We start from the raw sequence: 19,542 nt of genomic DNA, 5'->3' as shown, positions 1-19,542 counted from the left end.
GATTTGCAGAATGAACATGATCAGTAAAAAATATTACTACTAGTTATATCAAAACTCAGCTACATACGGTAGGTGACTTTTATTGCCTTCATGGTATAAGAATAAAGCCCCTTTCACACTTTATTTGCACCACACTGGGACCAATGTATCAAAGAAGTATCACTGGTCTGTATTCAGCGTAGATACTTAAATTCAGTTCTTAGGAGATCTCAGTTTCTTTCTTTTTTTTTGGTTTATTCCCCTGATACCTATGTGAAGTGAACACAGATTAAGGTAAAAATGCCTTTCTTCAGAAGTCAACCCCTTTTGATTTTTGTGTATTGAAATTAAAAAGTATCTTAACACTGCAAAAAAATGTAATATAATGCAGCTTACTAGTTCTCAGATGAGGTGGCTACATACGTTTTCTTTTTTTTTCAGGTTTCTTTCCCTTTTCTTTCCCTTTTTTGTGATCTTTGGTGACCTTTACTTTTAGATAGAGTTGGAAAATGTTGGACCCCCATTGGGAAGATCCATCTTTCTCTTTAAAATGGTGATCATTGTCCCTGAAAAAGAAAGTGAGGGAAAATCCAAATGTTTAAGAAGTAAATGGAAATCTTTAAAGTGATTTGTAAAAGCTCTTTTTTTGTTTCAATTAACAAACATGGTATATTTACCTGCTCTGTCCTCCTCTTCTTGGGTCACCCACCGATGCTCCTGGCTCCTCTCCAACCACGAGTGCTCTTATTGCAAGCTATATGCTGAGACCCCCTTCCCCCGCCTCATTGGCTGTAATTGACAGCAGCAGGAGCCAATGTCTATCAGCCAATGACTGAGGTGGGAGAGAGCGGAGAGAGACACTCAGGTAAGTACATGGGGGGGGGGGGGGGGGGGGGAGGCTGCATGTGAATGTTTTTCACTTAAATTGAGAGAATGCATTAAGGTAAAAAAAAACGTTCTGCCTTTAGAACCACTTTAAATGGGGATATCAGTTCCAGGGAAAGCTCTCTAGTGCCGCGTACACACGATCAGACTATCCGGCGGAACTTAGTCCGGCGGACAACCCGCCAGACTTTCCGAATGAGCAGACCGGCCCACACACGCCCACACACGACCGGACTTTTCCAGGGGACTAATGGGTAGGGGTTAGTCCCCCGTTATTAGCGGAGGAGCCCGGCTTTCTCCTTCGTCGTCGCTGCCGTCCGAGGGTCTTCTTCCAACCTCGGGGGTCTTGTCCCGCTCTACGGGGGTCTTGTCCCACTCTTCGGTTCTTCTTGCCGGACCTCCGCTTTCTTCTTCCAGCTCTTTTACTAGCGTTGGCCCGGTCTTGTCGCTGACGCTGTCGCCACCACCTTCTGCTTCTTCTGCTTCTTCTTCTCTTGTCCAGTGGACAATTTTGAGTCAAGACTTCTTTCTAAGTCCGCCGGACTTTTGGAAAGAAAAAGTCTGCCCGAGCCCACACACGTGCACCGGATAATCCGATCATGTGTATGCGGCATAAGAGCTTTGGGAAATTTTTCTCTAACTTCCTGTTGATTCTCTGGAACAGAAGGTAAAGGGAAATGTCCAAATTTCCACAATTGTGCACAGACAGCAAAAACAAAAGCTGAGATTTTGACCCTTCCCTACCCTGTTCAAAATAGAAATGGAAGTTTGGGTCATAGATAACTTTAATGCACACTTGCATTTACATGTATGGTGTATGCATCCACCTACCTCACGTCCTGTGCATTTACTTCCTCCACAGTTCATGGACCTGTTAGAGCATGGGTGCTCAACCTATGTCCCTTCAGCTGTTGTGGAACTACAAGTCCCATTAGTCCTCTGCCTTTGGGAGTCATGCTTGTAACTGTCAGCCTTGCAATGCCTCGTGGGACTTGTAGTTCCGCAACAGCTGGAGGGCCACATGTTGAGCACCCATGTGTTAGAGGGTGCAGGAAATGTTAAAGAAAACCTGTACTGAGAGAAATTATTGAAGCTAAAGAATTAGCATAACAGCCAGGCAACCAGCACTTTCACAAGTTTATGTTGGCAATGGCAGCCTACATATTTTTTTCAGTACAGGTTTACTTCAATAAATATAGAATATCGTTAATTACCTACCAACAACATGTCACAGACTATTCTCTATTTCTTCCACTGGTCAGGCCTTCCCTAAATCTGCACCCCTTGTGGTCATTTACAACAGAACACGAGAGGACCCATCCAGGTACTGGTAAAAATCCTCTTGATTTACAAGGTTGTACTTAATGAAAACTATTTTTTTTACTCTTTATTGTCTTGTCTATACAATTACTTTGCATGTCTTTGTCATGGTACTGTCAATCTGTACGACCACAGAGTCACATTATTTGCATTCTTTATATCCATGTCTGTGAACCGAGTGACAGAGAAGCCACATGGCTCGGAGGTTAAAAAACACACCACTGAAAGAATAGGAGGATGTTCCCTATACTTACCTCTTAAACTCCAAAATTATTAAATCTCAATATACTATTTCATCTTGCTGGAGTCTACGGCATTCTTCATTCTATAGCAGACCTTGTCAGGGGCAGGCTATGAGATTTTCCCTGACATTCTGTTAAATATATCCCTTATTTTCTGTTATTTTTCCAGCTTGTATGAAAAGTCTAATTTTAAATAACAGTTGGTGGAAATACAGTTTTGATTGGATGTTTTGCCATGTTTATTGCAGGTATAATAATTTCATTATACATTTTTTAATATTTCTGTGGAACATAAGCTGTGCCAGCATTATATTTTACAGTAAAACCTGCAGAGTGTAGTACTGGGTTAGGCTTTGATAGAAGCAGGAAAATGTAGAGTTAATTGACACTTTTTCTGGCTGACTCAATTAAGACTGAAAGCTTTTGAGACAGTTCAGGTTTCTTCATCAGGCTTGGCATAATCGAGAGACTGAAAGTTCTCATCATTTATATACACTAGGGTAAAAAGTTCTCATTTTGACATATACAGTATCTCACAAAAGTGAGTATACCCTTCACATTTTTTGTAAATATCTTATTATATCTTTTCATGTGACAACACTGAAGAAATGACACTTTGCTACAATATAAAGTAGTGAGTGTACAGCTTGTACAACAGTGTAAATTTGCTGTCCCCTAAAATAACTCAACACACAGCCAATAATGTCTAAACCACTGGCAACAAAAGTGAGTACACCCCTAAGTGAAAATGTCCAAATTAGGCTCAAAGTGTCAATATTTTGTGTGACCACCATTATTTTCCAGCACTGCCGTAACCCTCTTGGGCATGGACTTCACCAGAACTTCACAGGTTGCCTCTGGAGTCCTCTTCCACTCCTCCATGTCGATATAACGGAGCTGGTGGATGTTAGAGACCTTGCACTCCTCCACTTTCCGTTTGAGGATGCCCCACAGATGCTCAATAGGGTTTACGTTTGGAAACATGCTTGCCAAGTCCATCACATTTACCTTCAGCTTCTTTAGCAAGGCAGTGGTTATCTTGAAGGTGTGTTTGGGATCGTTATCATGTGGGAATACTGACCTGTGGCCCAGTCTCCGAAGGGAGTGGATTATTCTCTGCTTCAGTATGTCACAGTACATATTAGCATTCTTGGTTCCCTCAATGAACTGTAGCTCCCCAGTGCCAGCAGCACTCATGAAGCCCCAGACCATGACATTCCCACGACCATGCTTGACTGTAGGCAAGACACACTTGTCTTTGTACTCCTCAGCTGATTGCCGCGACACACGCTTGACACCATCTGAATCAAATAAGTTTATCTTGGTCTCATTAGACCACAGGATATGGTTCCAGTAATCCATGCCTTTAGTCTGCTTGTCTTCAGCAGACTGTTTGCGGGCTTTCTTGTGCATCATCGTTAGAAGAGGCTTCCTTCTGGGATGACAGCCATGCAGACCAATTTGATGCAGTGTGCAGAATATGTTCTGAGCACTGATGGGCTGACTCCCCACCCCTTCAACCTCTGCAGCAATGCTGGCAGAACTCATACGTCTATTTCCCAAAGACAATCTCTGGATATGACACTGAGCACGTGCACTATACTTCTTTGGTCAACCATGGTGAGGCCTGTTCTGAGTGAAATATGTCCTGTTAAACTGCTGTATGGTCTTGGCCACCGTGCTGCAGCTCAGTTTTAGGGTCTTGGCAATCTTCTTATAGCCTAGACCATCTTTATGTAGAACAACAATTCTTTTTTTCCAGATCCTCAGAGAGTTTTTTTGTCATGAGGTGCCATGTTGAACTTTGAGAGAGTGAGGGCAATAAAACCAAATTTAACACACTTGAGATCTTGTAACACTAATGAATCACGTGACACCAGCGAAAATGGCTAATTGGGCCCAATTAGGACATTTTCACTTAGAGGTGTACTCACTTTTGGTGCCAGTGGTTTAGACATTATTGGCTGTGTGTTGAGTTATTTTGAGGGGACAGCAAATTTACACCATTATACAAGCTGTACACTCACTACTTTACATTGTAGCAAAGTGTCATTTCTTCAGTGTTGTCACATGAAAAGATATAATAAAATATTTACAAAGATTTTAGGGGTGTACTCACTTTTGTGAGATACTGTATGTGTAACATTTCTACACATGTACTGATTAGACTCCCAGGATTCTGACCCCTCAGTTAAAGGTGCAGGAAACTAATTCAATGAACACATCGAAAGGTGACAGCCAACTGATGACAGTTCATTTTAGTATTCAATAGATTTTTTATAGAAATGAAAAGGAAAATTACAGGACACAGAGGGGTCAATAACAATATTTAGATAATATTATATCTATGTGCCTGGGTAGCCACTTTTAAAGTATCCTATAATCTGCTGTTTGGTGAACCAATTGTCAAATCATATTGAATCAACAAAAAATAGTCTTCATGCTGAGCACTCTGCATGATATTCCTTGGGTTACATGTGATGGGATATTATGACAGAAGGAGAAAAAGCAAAGAAAAGAGAGTTTTAAATTAATGAAAAACTAGAAGAGCAAAGAAAACATTACGGTGATAATAAATAATAGGGAAGAGTAGACTAGCATTAAATCAACTCTATTAAAGATCAGATTGTCAATCCTAGAAGCAAATTAAAATAAAATACCTAGAGGCTACAGTACATTACAATAAAACCTAATTATTCAATGGTCTGAATGTTTAAAGTACACTTCTGCTCAGACTATCTACATTCAATTATTTATATGTTATGTAGAGGTGGACCACCACACATGCTTGTAGGGATATTGGCCCTGGTGAAAACCATGAAAAAGTATGTAAAATATGAAACAGGCAGTAGGTGGAATTTAGTTTAATAGTTTAATAAATGTCAACATTTTGGAAGGGTACGGTCCATCTTAAGATTTGGAGAGCAAGGAGGAGGAGAAAGAACTACATGGCACCTAACTGTCCATGATTTTGATGGGCTGTTCCTCATTTAGAACAAAGTCTCCCTGCCGTCAATCTTTTCTCCTCATTTGTCCCTGATTTTGGTCTAATCTATATAGTTGTATATAAAATGCACTATTTATCTTTCAAAAAGTGTTTCCCTGTGCTAAACCTTTCATCCAATTTCTAAATTGTTGCAAAAAGAAGCATCAACATCATTGGGATTGATAAAAGACCCTTTGGCCACTTGTATAATAATGACCTTGACGATGCTATTGCCGTTCAAATTTGCTTCCTGTCAAGAGAGTCAGCTTTGTACCTTTTAGTTTTCTCCTACTGTAATATAAATACTGTTCTGTGTGAGAGTGAGCGCTCCAATGGGAGATTAAATCAGGTCCCCTAGATGGTTTACTGTTCTTTATTGTCTCTCTTGTTATAATTTGTATAATGTCTCCCTTATTAGAATTGTGTGCTGCAATGGGTGCTGTATTGAGTTGTATCTTAATTCTTGGTTGTTCCACTTGATTTCTTCCCTGCATAGCTTTTGCTTGTTCTTTAAAGCCCATTTAAAGCCACAGGTGTGTTGGGGAGTGTGTTGCTTCTTCCAGAGTATTTGGCACTGAGGACAGGGCACCAGAAGAAATAGAAGCTCCTTTGGGGGTGGGCACTATATGTTCTTAACACACAGTAAAAAAACTTTTTTTTAAAAGTACTCATTTACCCCTGTAGCTAAAAGTATTGTGGAGAAATGTATTTACAATGTGCTGAAACTCACCTGCCTTAAAGTGTCCGGCAACTCAGACACGTAGGTTCTGTGCATTGTGCTGTGATTAAAAATGGCTCAGGGCCTATTTTTCCATGCATAAAGTGCATTGACAGCTTTAAAATGAAACATGTGAAAACAGTTGCATCGAAGGAACTGGGCCTCAGAAAGCCCTCAGAAACCAATTGTAAAACCAACTTTCGAGTTTGTGTGCCACAGTACCTGTTTTTTTTTTGTTTTTTTTTTACTGCTGGTTACAACTGTATTATAACAATTCACTCTTGTGGGATCACTTTTTCTGGGGTAAAGGTACACTAACACTTATGAAGAATACACAAGCCGCAGGGAGTTTTCAAACTGACACATGGACAGCTATAGTAGAAAATGTTAGGCATACACTAAAGATATTCAGGTTCCTCAACAATCTGCCGGTGAACTAGACCCAACCAACTCCAAAATGCTTTTTTTCTCGAGCAACGTTATATACACAGTTTTTTTTTTAGCAGTTCTGAAAGAGTAGCCTTCTATTCCCCAGGACAGGGAAAGAGCTCTGCTGAAAGCTTCTTTTATATCTCTGAACAAAATATCAGCAATTACCAGCCAGTATGTACAATACCTGCATCAAAATCGACTGTGAGGGACTCAATACAAAGTAAAAACAAAGATATATTCACAAGCCCTGATCTCTCACATATGATCGAAATCATGAAGAAATATGCCTCCCTTCAATGGTGTTTACCTTCACAATTTCACATATCGAATACATTAAAGTAGAACTAAAGGCAAACTTTTTTTTTTCATTTTGGATAAAGAAATGGTGGGTTTGCCATCTGTGTCCCCTTGTGTCCCCTTCAAAATTTTACATACCGAATACATTAAAGTAGAACTAAAGGCAAACTTTTTTTTTTTTCATTTTGGATAAAGAAATGGCGGGTTTGCCATCTGTGTCCCCTTGTGGAGATTCCCCTTCACTTCCTCACACTGATTGTCACCATGGTCAGCAGAATTAGTATGCCCATTGGAAGATTTACCCTCTATTACTGTTCTGGTGACAACCCAAAATTTGGGATTTTCTTTCACTTCCACTCTTGGTGATAATGGTAAACTGGACAAATAGAGAGCGTGAATCTGATCAACAGGAGGACAGACCGCAATAAAACCTGATGTTCTAATCCCTCTCCATAGAAAACTGCCTGAAATAAAAAAATTATAAAAAAAAGCTTTGGGGGTTATTTCCGAAAGGCAAATCCACTTTGCATTGCAAGTGCACTTGGAAGTGCAGTCGCTCTCAATCTAAGGGGTAGATCCAAAATGAGTGGAAGCTTGGCTGATTTTATCATTCAATCATGTGCAAGCTAAAATGCTTTTTTTTATTTTCCTTGAATGCCCCCCTCGTATCTACAGCGACTTTACTTCCAAGTGCACTTTCAGTGCAAAGTGGATTTTCCTTTAGTAAATAAACCCCTTTGTCTTTAGTTATAATGTCAATAGTCTGGGCACAGTTTCACTTTAAAGAGTAACAAAGTTGTCCAAGGTTTAAAAATATCTGTTTTTTTTAAATATAAACCTGTTGTGGAAAACACAAAGGCTGCCATCATGGGCCTTCTGAAAAGGCAAGTTCCCTGGTTGCAATGCTGGCCCACTGCCTTCAGTACATCTTAAAAGAGAAGTATGGGCAACATTTTTTTGGTCATACTTCTTTTGTGGAAGTAATGCACTCCTGTGACCTAGAATCAGCCGACAGCAGGCTAAATCCCGCTTCCGGCTGACATCACAAAGGAGCTCCAGGCTGTGAAAGGATCCGACTATATTATGCGGATCCACTATGATGCCTTATTGGCAGGTAGCCCTGCCTCTAGTGCACTGCTGAGAGCTGATGCCAGTTACTCTTGCCCCTTTCCCAGTTGCTGCTCAGCAGTCATGTGATCACCAATTTCTTGGGCTTAGAGATAGTGGGGAACAGCTGTAGCATCACAGTGATGCTGCAGCCATAGAGGTGATTATAAATGTTTATTTTTCCAACTCCCACACATGTTCTCTGTGTGACTGATTCAAAACAAGTGTGCAGGTCGGCTCGTTCCCGCATATCAGCATCGCTGTATGTCAGCTCCTTTAAGAGCCATAGCAGGTGCATGCAATGTTCCGCCAGCCACCCGTGATAGCAGGAAAGGTAGCCAGAACGGGGATCTGTCAATGTAAATAGACAGATCCCCGTTCTGACATTCTGACAGGGGAGGAGAGAGAGAATTTCTGTTCCTAGTGATTAGGAACAGCGATCTCTCTCCTTCTCCAGTCAGTCCCATCCCCCTACAGTTAGAAACACCTCCCAGGGAATGCATTTAACCCCTTCATCGCCCCTAGAGTTAATCCCTTCCCTACCAGTGACATTTACACATTTTTATAGCATTGATCGCTGCGTATATGTCAATGGTCCCAAAAAAGTGTCAAAAATGTCCGATCTGTCCACCGCAATGTCACAGTCCTGCTGAAAATTGCAGATCGCTGCCATTACTAGTAAAAAAAAAATGAGTGGAAGCTCTGCTGATTTTATCATCCAATCATGTGCAAGCTAAAATGCTGTTTTTTATTTTCCTTACATATCCCCCTCAGATCTACAGTAACTTCACTTCCAAGTGCACTTTCAGTGTAAAGTGGATTTGCCTTTAGTAGATAACCCCCTTAGTGTCTACAAACTATGGTATATATACTGGCATTTTTTTTAAATACTAGTATAATATTGCAGTGGACAATCGGACACTAACTGACACTTTTAACAACTAGTGATACTAATACAGTGATCAGTGCTAAAATATACACTGTCACTCTACTAATGACACTGGTTGGGAAGGAGTTAAACATCTAGGGCTATCAAAGGGTTAAATGTGTGCCTAACCAGTGTTTCTGTGTACTGTGTGCAGTGCTTTTACTCAGGGAAGTGATGAATTTTATTCCTTGCTTTGCACTAAATCCAAATCCATCACATCCCCGCTGACAGGGCAGAGCTCTGCCTTGTTTACATAGGCAAAGCTCTGTCCTGTCTCTCTCCTCGCCAATCAGCGGGTGTCCCGGCAGACATACATTGGCCCCCATCTGCTGATCGGCTTGTGCTGTGCCTAATCACAGCACAGCACGTGCCCCCCTCCTACCTAGAAGTGCGGGATCATGTACTAGGTACGTCATCTGGCACATGAAGAGTGGCTCTGCTGCCCTACATCTAAGTGATGTGACCGACAAGCAGATAACAGTTCTTCATCTGTATACTTGTTCTGTGACTCAAAGTACTAAACTCAAATATTACTGACACCACTGCTTGTCAGTAAGTTATTATTATTATTTTTTTGTGTTTTTTTTTTTTTTTTAGCAGAAGGTCTTTTAAAAAACTGAAATGCGCCTGGAATAATGGAAGAAACCAACATATTTAGAATTTTGACTTTTCTTTAATGTAAGTTTGATTGGTTGCAGGCCTTCAGACTCTTACCAGCATCAGAGTGACATTATTAATATTCATAGTTGGACATATAACTTCATTGCTTATACAGGTATCATTCCAGCATGTTAAATCTGTGCATACATTTAAATTCTCATTTCTTCTGCCGCTGTTGCACTTTGAAATCGCTCATTAGTACTGTGACCAAAAGGCCCTTAATATTGTAGTTACTGCTGTACATGTGTCCTGCCACTGAATATCCTTATTTCTGTGATTGCTATTAAACCTGTGTGAGTTCTGTGCAATTTAATTGCAATGTTTGGTCTCACATAAATTCCTGCAGGAAGATATCTCTTATACAGAAATAGGTAGACCATACTGGATGATTAACAGGAGACTCTTCCATTTACTGTTACTGCTGGCAATATGAAAAAAAGCACAGTCAAAGGTAAAATAAGGTTTAATAGCATAGCAGAAGTTACATTCAGTAATGCAAAATGGAATTATAGTGGCAGAGTTCATAAAGATAATGACCTGTATGGGGTATTGATGTTGTCAAAGAGTTGACATGTTTATTCACCTAGAAAGGGTTCTTTAAATTAGGAATGGTTTGTCTGTGGAATGCTTTACTGCATGGAGGTGTGATGGCGAAACAATGAAGTGATTTAAAAAGAACCAGATGCTTTTCTTGCAACTTTAATATCCAAAGTTGCCATAACTAAAGGTTCAAAGAACAGGGAAGTGGTTTGACTGCCCTTGGGTAGAGGGGGCTAACACAAAACCATGCCACTATTGTGCTTTGAACAAAAATCTCTGCCAATGCCCATAAATGTGACCCAGCTACCCATGATATGTACATATCTAACCAAATTATAGATAATATTATTATGCCTACAAATGTGTTTCTTCAATCCCTGGGTGGTTTCACCTACATACAGGCATACCCCACTTTTAAGTACACAATCGGGTTTATTTACTAAAGCTGGAAGGTGCAAAATCAGGCTCACTTCTGCATAGAAACCAATGAGCTTCTAACCCCAGCTTGTTCAATTAAGCTTTGCTAATAAAACCTGGAAGCTCATTGGTTTCTATGCAGAAGTGAGCCTGATTTTGCACTTTCCAGTTTTATTAAATACACCCCATTGTGTACTTAAAAGTGGGGTATGCCTGTATTATTTCCCATATTTACAACTTACTAAATAAAATCACATTTGTAGTGGTGCAATGAATGTAGTATTTTACAGATGGCACAGTTTAAATAAGTACAATATAACATTATTTAATAGATCAAACGTGAGATGTTGTGATTAATACCTGTTTTACTAGAGTATCAAAGGTAATGGCAGCCCCAGCTTCACAATCAATTCCACATGAAACAACCTTGGCTTGGCAGAACTGCCGACCTAGCCAGCTATGCTCCAAGATGACTGCAGAACAAGTATTTATTTAAAAATGTAAAAAACACAGAGAGGCTAAATGACCATTAGTAAAAAATCCAGACTCTTGTGGAAGTAAACATTGTCAGGGTTAGGAATCCGCAAAAAAAAAAGGAATCTTGTCACCAAAGATCACATGGTCATTATCCCTAGAACAATATAGAAAATAATCCTGTGTTATAAAGAAAATAAATGCACAACCCAAGATGAGTTGATTACAAGGAATATAGCAAAACCATTATTAAAAAAGTTCTCACAGCACTAACTCCTCAATAACCTATTTAGGGATATAACTCTCTTACCCACCAACCAAAATATACAAAGCTAATTACCCTCACCTTTTAGATATAGTCAACAAAGATCTACAAGATATACAAAAAACACAACTTTTCTGGGTAGGGAAAATAGCCGCATTTACAATGCAAACCCTAAAAATACAGTATTATACTATTATAGATCTTTACCCATCCCAACCCCACCCAAATTTTTTACACAATTAAATACAAAACCAAAAAATTATTTATGGAATGGAAAAAAAAACCAGGGTGGCATTCTCCATTTTAACCACCAGGAAAGAGGAATGAATCTACCTGACATCAAGAATTATTATTATGCAACCCTATTAGATCAGATGACATTTTGGTTCTCTTCAACGAAAGACAAACTATGGTTAAACATAGAAAAAGAAGCCACAAAAAGACACGACTTATATGCCCTGGAAATAACTTACTCTATACTTCCAAAGATTAACCTACCTAATTTACTCAGTACCAGAGCTACGCTATTAGCGTGGAAGCATATACTTTCTAAAACTAAGGTCATCTAAAATAAATCCCTACTATCTATACCGACCGGAACAATTAACTATTGCAGAATACGCCTAAATGATGATGAATGGGTTAGGGAAGGATACCATATTTATATAAATCTAAAGCTATAATTTTAAGCAAGCTAGCAAGGAACACCCGTTTAAAAGAGTTCAATCCCAAGAATCCTATAGAAATCCCCTCAATAATGTGGCAATTTATCACTCAACAAAATAGCCAAACAATAAAATGAATTTCCCTTTTCTATGAACTACTAACTAATTACCCAAATCATATTAAAACCGCACACATGATTAAATGGGAGAGAGACTCAAGAATTTTCTTGGGACCAATGGAAAAAAAGCCATTCATATATCCAATAAATCTTCCGCTCGTATTGAACACTGGGAGAATGCACAAAAAATACTGAAAATGAAAAATGTATCCCTCTACGTCTGACATATTTAGAGGAGAGATGTAATGATCAGCAGGCAACCTTCTGCACATATTACGGAGCTGCAAAAACTTGCAAAGCTTCTGGAATTCATTAGCTTCCTTTATAGCGGATCTAACAGGAAACCTAACAAAACTTACCCCGGCCACAGCCTTACTTGACCTAAATTTGAACATATACTCTAAAATATTTAAAACAATAGTAATCCACACGCTAATAGCAGCAGGGCTCACTATAACCAGCCTCTGGAAATCCAGGGACGCACCCAACTTATCGACTGCTATAGACAGACTACATATTCAAGCTCAGTACGAACTTATGCTTGCTTATAAAAACTACTCCACCATCACATTCAAAAAGAAATGGAATGCATGGCTATCTCATCCTAGAACAGTGATGGCGAACCTTGGCACCCCAGATGTTTTGGAACTACATTTCCCATGATGCTCTGGCACTCTGCAGTGTAGTGGAGCATCATGGGAAATGTAGTTCCAAAACATCTGGGGTGCCAAGGTTCGCCATCACTGTCCTAGAACATCCAACTACTTAAAAGAGTGCAATTTGTAACTTACTTACTAAATAAGTTTGAAATACCCTTAAAGAGGAAGTAAACTCTGATGTGTTTTACTTCCTCTTTATTTCCCTGCAAAGGTAAAGCATAATGGACTACTATGCATCGCATAGTAGTCCATTATGTGTCACTTACCTGAAACTGAAGCCTGCAATGTCACTGCTGTCCCCACTAGCAGCGAGCGTTCATCTTCACCCCTCTTCGTTCCGGGCCCGCAAACTCTGGCTCTGTGACTGGCCGTAGTCTCGTGACATCACCCATGGCATGACCCCTATTAGAAATGGCAGGATGGGCCCCTTCTAAAGGGTGCATGCACCGTAGACATCGGCCAATGTGACGTAGTCATCAGCGCTCAGCTTTTTTATAAATATCCCCTAAACTGTGGAGGTTTAGGAGATAGTTCAAGCACCTACAGGTAAGCCTTAATATAGGCTTACCCAGGGGTGGACTGACAACTCATGGGGCCCCCAGGCAATAGGAGATTATGGGGCCCCCAGGCAATCCGAGATTATGGGGCCACACAGTATACACACACAGTATACAATCACACAGTATACACATACATGTACACACAGTATACACAGACATGTTTCTATTGGCTGAGAAGGTACTGGAGAGGTGGGGCAGCTATAATCTCTGGATTTTTAGACCAAAAGGATGTCGGTAAGGGACATTTCAGAGACAGAAGTAAAAAAAACACAGATTTTTACATACTGCCCCTGGTTTTACTGAGGCTGGCAACCCTGATGGGGCCCCCTAGTGGCTCGGGGCCCTTGGGCAGTACCCGAGTGGCCCAATGGTCAGTCCGCCCCTGGGCTTACCTGTAGGTAAAATTGGTTGTACAGGGTATACAACCACTTTAAGTCATATATTTACATAGTTCCGATGTAGTCTACCATCTTGGACCTACCTTCTTAATTTGTTTGCAAGTTTTGTTTTCGTTTTTCATTTTATGTACTCAATTATCTACTTGGTGGCCTGTCCATGCCTACAGTTTGAACTCATTAAGGGTACACTGGTTCAAGTTATCAAGTATTATACTATTATGCAAAAATCTTTATGAACCAATGTAACTTTGCTGGTTACATATGACTAAAGCGAATGACAATCTGTACTGTTCATTAATAACTTTCAGTAAAAATGTATTGTTAAAAAAAAAAAAAAACATTCTCGCAGCTAGACCACAGAATCGATTTACACCATTTGTTAGCAAGAGATTTAATTCAATTGTTTAATTTAAATATGCTGATTTTAACTACAGTGTTTGTCAATAAGGAGATAAGTAGGTTATTTAAATCATCTGTAACCATGTCCAAATCTTGTCCATGTGGAATCAAAGTCTGCAGCCTACTGATCAATTTTAACTGCTTGTAATTCAGTGCCCTCTATTATGCTCCCACACCTCGCATTATAGTCTATATAAATGAACAGAAATGTTCCTGTTTATTGAACTGTAAAATGATGAAAAAGAAAAAAAGTGTACATTTATATATAAAAAAACAGCTTTTTGTCTCCTACATGTTCGCATTCAACAGCATGGTGTTCCAGTAATATTACCTGTGCCCCTGTTCCCTGCAGTGAAGTACATTGCACCTGCAATTTCTAAACTGCCTTTCCAGACTTAGCAATGCCTTGCAAATATACCGTGACTTTCGCACTTTACCCTAGAAACCACAGTGTTTTTGTGCCTCCATCCCTGGCTTGGCTGTTATATTTTCCTGGAGCAATTCCATTTCCCAAGGTTAATGTCCCTGGAAATGTTACTCTTTCCCATCCCACAATAGATCCCTGAAAACAAAAAATCTCCTCTTATTTCTATTCCCAGCCCAGCACCACAGTCATTAGGATTACCCCCGTCCCCCTATCTGTGGTTCAGCGGCATAGCAGAAATACACTCACTGGCCACTTTATTAGGTACACCTGTTCAATTGCTTGCTAACACAAATTGCTAATCACATGGCAGCAACTCATCGCATTTAGGCATCTAGACGTGGTGAAGACGACTTTCTGAGCTTCAAACTGAGCGTCAGAATGGGGAAGACAGGGGATTTCAGTGACTTTGAATGTGGCATGGTTGTTGCTGCCAGATGGGCTGGTCTGAATGTTTCAAAAACAGCTGATCTATTGGGATTTTCAAGCACGACCATCTCTAGGGCTTATAGAGAATGGTCAGGAAAAGAGAAAATATCCAGTGAGTGGTAGTTGTGTGGACAAAAATGATGTCAGAGGAGAATAGATAGATCCGAGATGGTCCGAGATGATATAAAGGTGACAGTAATGCAAATACCCACTTGTTAAGGTATGCAAAATACCATCTCTGAACACACAACCAGGGCTCAAGTCCTGTGGGAATGCATGGGAACGGAGTTCCTGCACTTTTTCCACAACTGGAACTCAGTTCCCATTAGCAGCCGTGTCCTGTAAGACTTTGAAGTATGCGAGTTGTGTGGCAGGTGCTACACCAGCAGCCGCCGACACAGCTCGCAATAGTAAGGCCGCGTACACACGGGCGGATTGTCTGTCCAACTTAGTCCGCTGAACTGTGTTTCAGCGGACAATCCGCTCGTGTGTGGGCTTCATCTGACTTTTTCAGCGGACTGTCTGACGAACAAAGTCTTACGGAATTTTCGTAATTTTGTCCGTCCAAACTTGGTTTTGTCCGTCCAAACTTGGTTTCAGCGGACAGTCCGCTCGTGTGTAGGCAAGTTGGATGGACTAAGTATGGCGCATGCTCAGAAAGGATTTACACGGCCGAAGGTTGCATTGCAGTGTATAGGACGTCGTTTTTCTAGTCCCGTCGTACGTGCTGTACACGTCATCGCGCACGCTTTCAGCGGACTGTCTGCTCATCGTGTGTGGTCAAGTCCGTTCATGCAAATTTTGAACGGACTGTCTGTCGGATTGTCTGACGAACTTAGTTGGCCAGACAATCCGCCCGTGTGTACGCGGCCTTAGTGCCGCACACCTGACTATTCAGGCATTGCCAGTAGGGGGCCCCATGACAGCTTCCGCTTCGATCTACCTGTCAATCACAGCTAGCTGACAGGTAGATCAGGTCCCTGTTGCTAAGCGATTGTATTTAGTCAGACCTCCCGTGATGCGCTCCTCCCCGCCAGCCCCTCCTGAATTTCTGTCTCCTCATTCCCCCCCCCTTCAGTCTACTGCATACTTGCTCTGCGTGTCCTGCTGAATCCCCCCTCCTCTATCTTCAGTGCCATATGATGAGAGAACCCAGAGGAGGAGCACAGCTATTCTGCTCACAGGACATGCAGGGAGAGAGGTGAGCTGAGGGAGGAACATCAGTTTGGGGTGGTAAGCTGAGCACAATACCTGGCAAAGTTTAATGCCAGGAGGGAAGTTTATGTGGAAATATGTGAAGGGTTGGAATAGCAGTGAGTGTGTGTCGGAGCCCTGCAGAGTTTGCAGCCCCCCAAGATAACATACATCTCCTAAGCAGGAACACATCACTATCTCCCCAAGCATTCTGTCCAGATAATGTGCAGTTCATTTATGACCTTTCCGTTTAACCCAGTGTTATCCAAACTCTGTTCAATGAAAAGTGTAAACTCACCACATAAACACTCTATATACAAAATAAAATTCCCCAATAAAGATCAGAACATGATGCTCACATTTGCATGGAAGCACAATTGAATGAATGCTGATTATTCAGAGAATTACCGGATTTATGTTTATTGAGAATTCTTTTTTTTTTAATGTGCTAACAGTTAAGCTTCATACACACAGTACGAAAATTGGATGAAAAATACCACTTTTGAAGCGTTCGTGCATATGAGCGTATCATTTTTATTTATTTTTTGGTGGGGGAGTGGATCTTGGGTGGGAGTTCCCACACTTTTTTCCCCAGGACTTGACCCCTGCGCACAACACATTGCAACTTGAAGCAGATGGGCTACAGCAGCAGAAGACCACACTGGGTGCCACTCCTGTCAGCCAATAACAGGAAACCAAGGCTACAATTCACACAGGTTCACCAAAACTGGACAATAGATTGGAAAAAATGTGTCCTGGTCTGGTGAGTCTCGATTTCAGCTGTGACATTCCAATGGTAGGGTCAGAATTTGGCATAAACAACATGAAAGCATGGATCCATCCTGCTTTGTATTAACGTTCAGGCCAGTGGTGGTGGTATAATGATGTGGAGGATGTTTTCTTGGCACACTTTGGGTCCCTTACTACCCTGTTTCCCCGAAAATAAGACCTAGCATGATTGTTAGTGATGGCTGCAAGCCCTACCCCCCAAATAAGCCCTACCCTATTTCCCCGAAAAATAAGCCCTACCCTGTTTCCCCAAAAATAAGCCCTACACTATTTCCCCAAAAATAAGCCCTACCCTGAAAATAAGACCTACAAGGACTTAAACTAGGGCTTATTTGGGGGGTAGGGCTTATATTACAGCCATCACCAACAATCACGCTAGGTCTTATTTTCGGGGAAACAGGGTACCAATTGAGCATTGTTTAAACACCCCGGCCTACCTGTGTATTGTTGCTGACCATGTCCACCCCTTATGACTACAGTGTACCCATCTTCTGATGGCTTCTTCCAGCAGGATAATGCACCATGGCACAAAGCTCAAATCATCTCAAACTGGTTTCTTGCACATGACAATGAGGTCGGAGGCTATTTATGGGAATTAACCAGTTCCCGACCAGCGCACGCCGATTTACGTCAGCAGAATGGCACGGGCAGGCATATTGGTGTACAGGTACGTCCAATCTTCAATGCCGCCCTGCCATCGTGAGCACGCCGCCCCGTGAGTCCGGTCGCGGGTCCCGCGGACTCAATTGCCGCGGGCATACCCGCGATCGTCTCACGGGATGGCTGAATGGAGAAATGCTGTTGTAAACAGCATTTCTCCATTCTGCCTAGCAACTAGTGATGCTGATCTCTGCTTCATGTGATTGAAGCAGAGATCAGTGTTCACTAAATGAAAGCCCAGCCCCCCCACAGTTAGTAACACATCCCTAGGAACACTTAACCCCTACACTGCCATCCACTGGTTAACCCCTTCACTGCCAGTGTGATTTACACAGGAATCACTGCATTTATATAGCAGTGATTGCTGTATAAATGACAATGGTCCCAAAAATGTGTCAAAAATGTCTGATGTGTCTGCCATAATGTCACAGTCACAATAAAAATCACTGATCGCCGCCATTACTAGTAAAAAAATAAATAATAAAAAATTATTAATAAAAATGCCATAAAACTATCCCTATTTTGTAAACGCTATAACTTTTTCGCAAACCAATCAATCGCTTATTGCGATTTTTTTTTACCAAAAATATGTAGAAGAATACGTATCGGCCTAAACTGAGGGAAAAAAATGTTTTTTTTATATATTTTTGGGGGATATTTATTATAACAAAAAGTAAAAAATAATGCGTTTTTTTCAAAATTGTCACTCTATTTTTGTTTATAGCGCAAAAAATAAAAACCACAGGGGTGATCAAATACCACCAAAAGAAAGCTCTATTTGTGGGGAAAAAAAGTATGTAAATTTTGTTTGGGAGCCACGTCGCACGATCGCGCAATTGTCAGTTAAAGCGACGCAGTGCCGAATGGCAAAAAGTGGTCTGGTCTTTGACCAGCAAAATGGTCCGGTCTGTAAGTGGTTAAATGTATAAGACTGGTCTTAGTCTGAGGACTGCCACTCTAATGCCTGCACCTATATCGGCACAGTGAAAGACAGCAATACTCCTTTGCTGGTTTAACATTGGGGCGTCTCTTGTGGATGTGAATCAGTGACTGGCTCTGGGTTGCATGCTCGTCCATCTTTGTGTCCATGTCGACTCTTTCACCCAATGTGAATTCCCCGCATTTGTTTTTACCATTCCCCCATGTCTTTTCAATAAACCCTATATATAAAGATAAATTCACCCAGGTATAAATATCCCCTGATGAAGGAAAATATGTACCGATAAAATTTCCGAAACATGTTGGGATGTATGCTACAAATCTTCACGGATTGTCCTCAGCTTGACTTTGGCAGTGCCTGGATTATACATTTTGGGTTTGAGATATATGTCTATGTATTAATTGTTTCATTGGTGTACTTTTTTTATATTTTAATGTGATTGTTTATGACTACAAAATTTATCAGATACTGCGTACTCAATAAATTTGGCACATGGTTGCCTTTTATTTACTCCATTACCCTTATTTGTGCCTTAAAAGACCAAGGGGGCGGCCCCTGTTGCACTTATTGCATGCTCTTTTTTTTTACTCATGACAATGAGCTCACTGTACTCCAATGGCCTCCACAGTCACCAGATCTCAATCCAATACAGAACCTTTGGGATGATGTGGAACGGGAGATTCACGTCATGGATGTGCAGCCGACAAATCTGCAGCAACTGCGTGATGCTATCATGTCAATATGGACCAAAATCTCTGAGGAATGTTTCCAACACCTTAAATCAATTAATGCCACAAAGAATTAGGCTGGATTCACACCTATGCATTGTTTGTGCTTTTTGCATTTTGCAGATTTGCTCTACAGAAGGTGTTCCATAGGAAACCATGTTACATGGACTGCAGTGCAAATCTGCAAAATGAAAAAAGCACTAAAACTGCATAGGTGTGAATCAGGCCTTAATGCAGTTCTGAAGGCAAAAGGGATCCAACCTGGTACTAGAAAGATATAACTAATAAAATGGCCAGTGAGTGTATATGGCACTGCCCATTGGCACAT

This window comes from Lithobates pipiens, unplaced genomic scaffold (assembly GCF_037356315.1).
Source record: "Lithobates pipiens isolate NorthernLeopardFrog02 unplaced genomic scaffold, aLitPip1_a1.2 Scaffold_11, whole genome shotgun sequence".
Classification (NCBI taxonomy): Eukaryota; Metazoa; Chordata; class Amphibia; order Anura; family Ranidae; genus Lithobates; species Lithobates pipiens.
Note: the sequence above shows the minus strand (reverse complement) of the source record.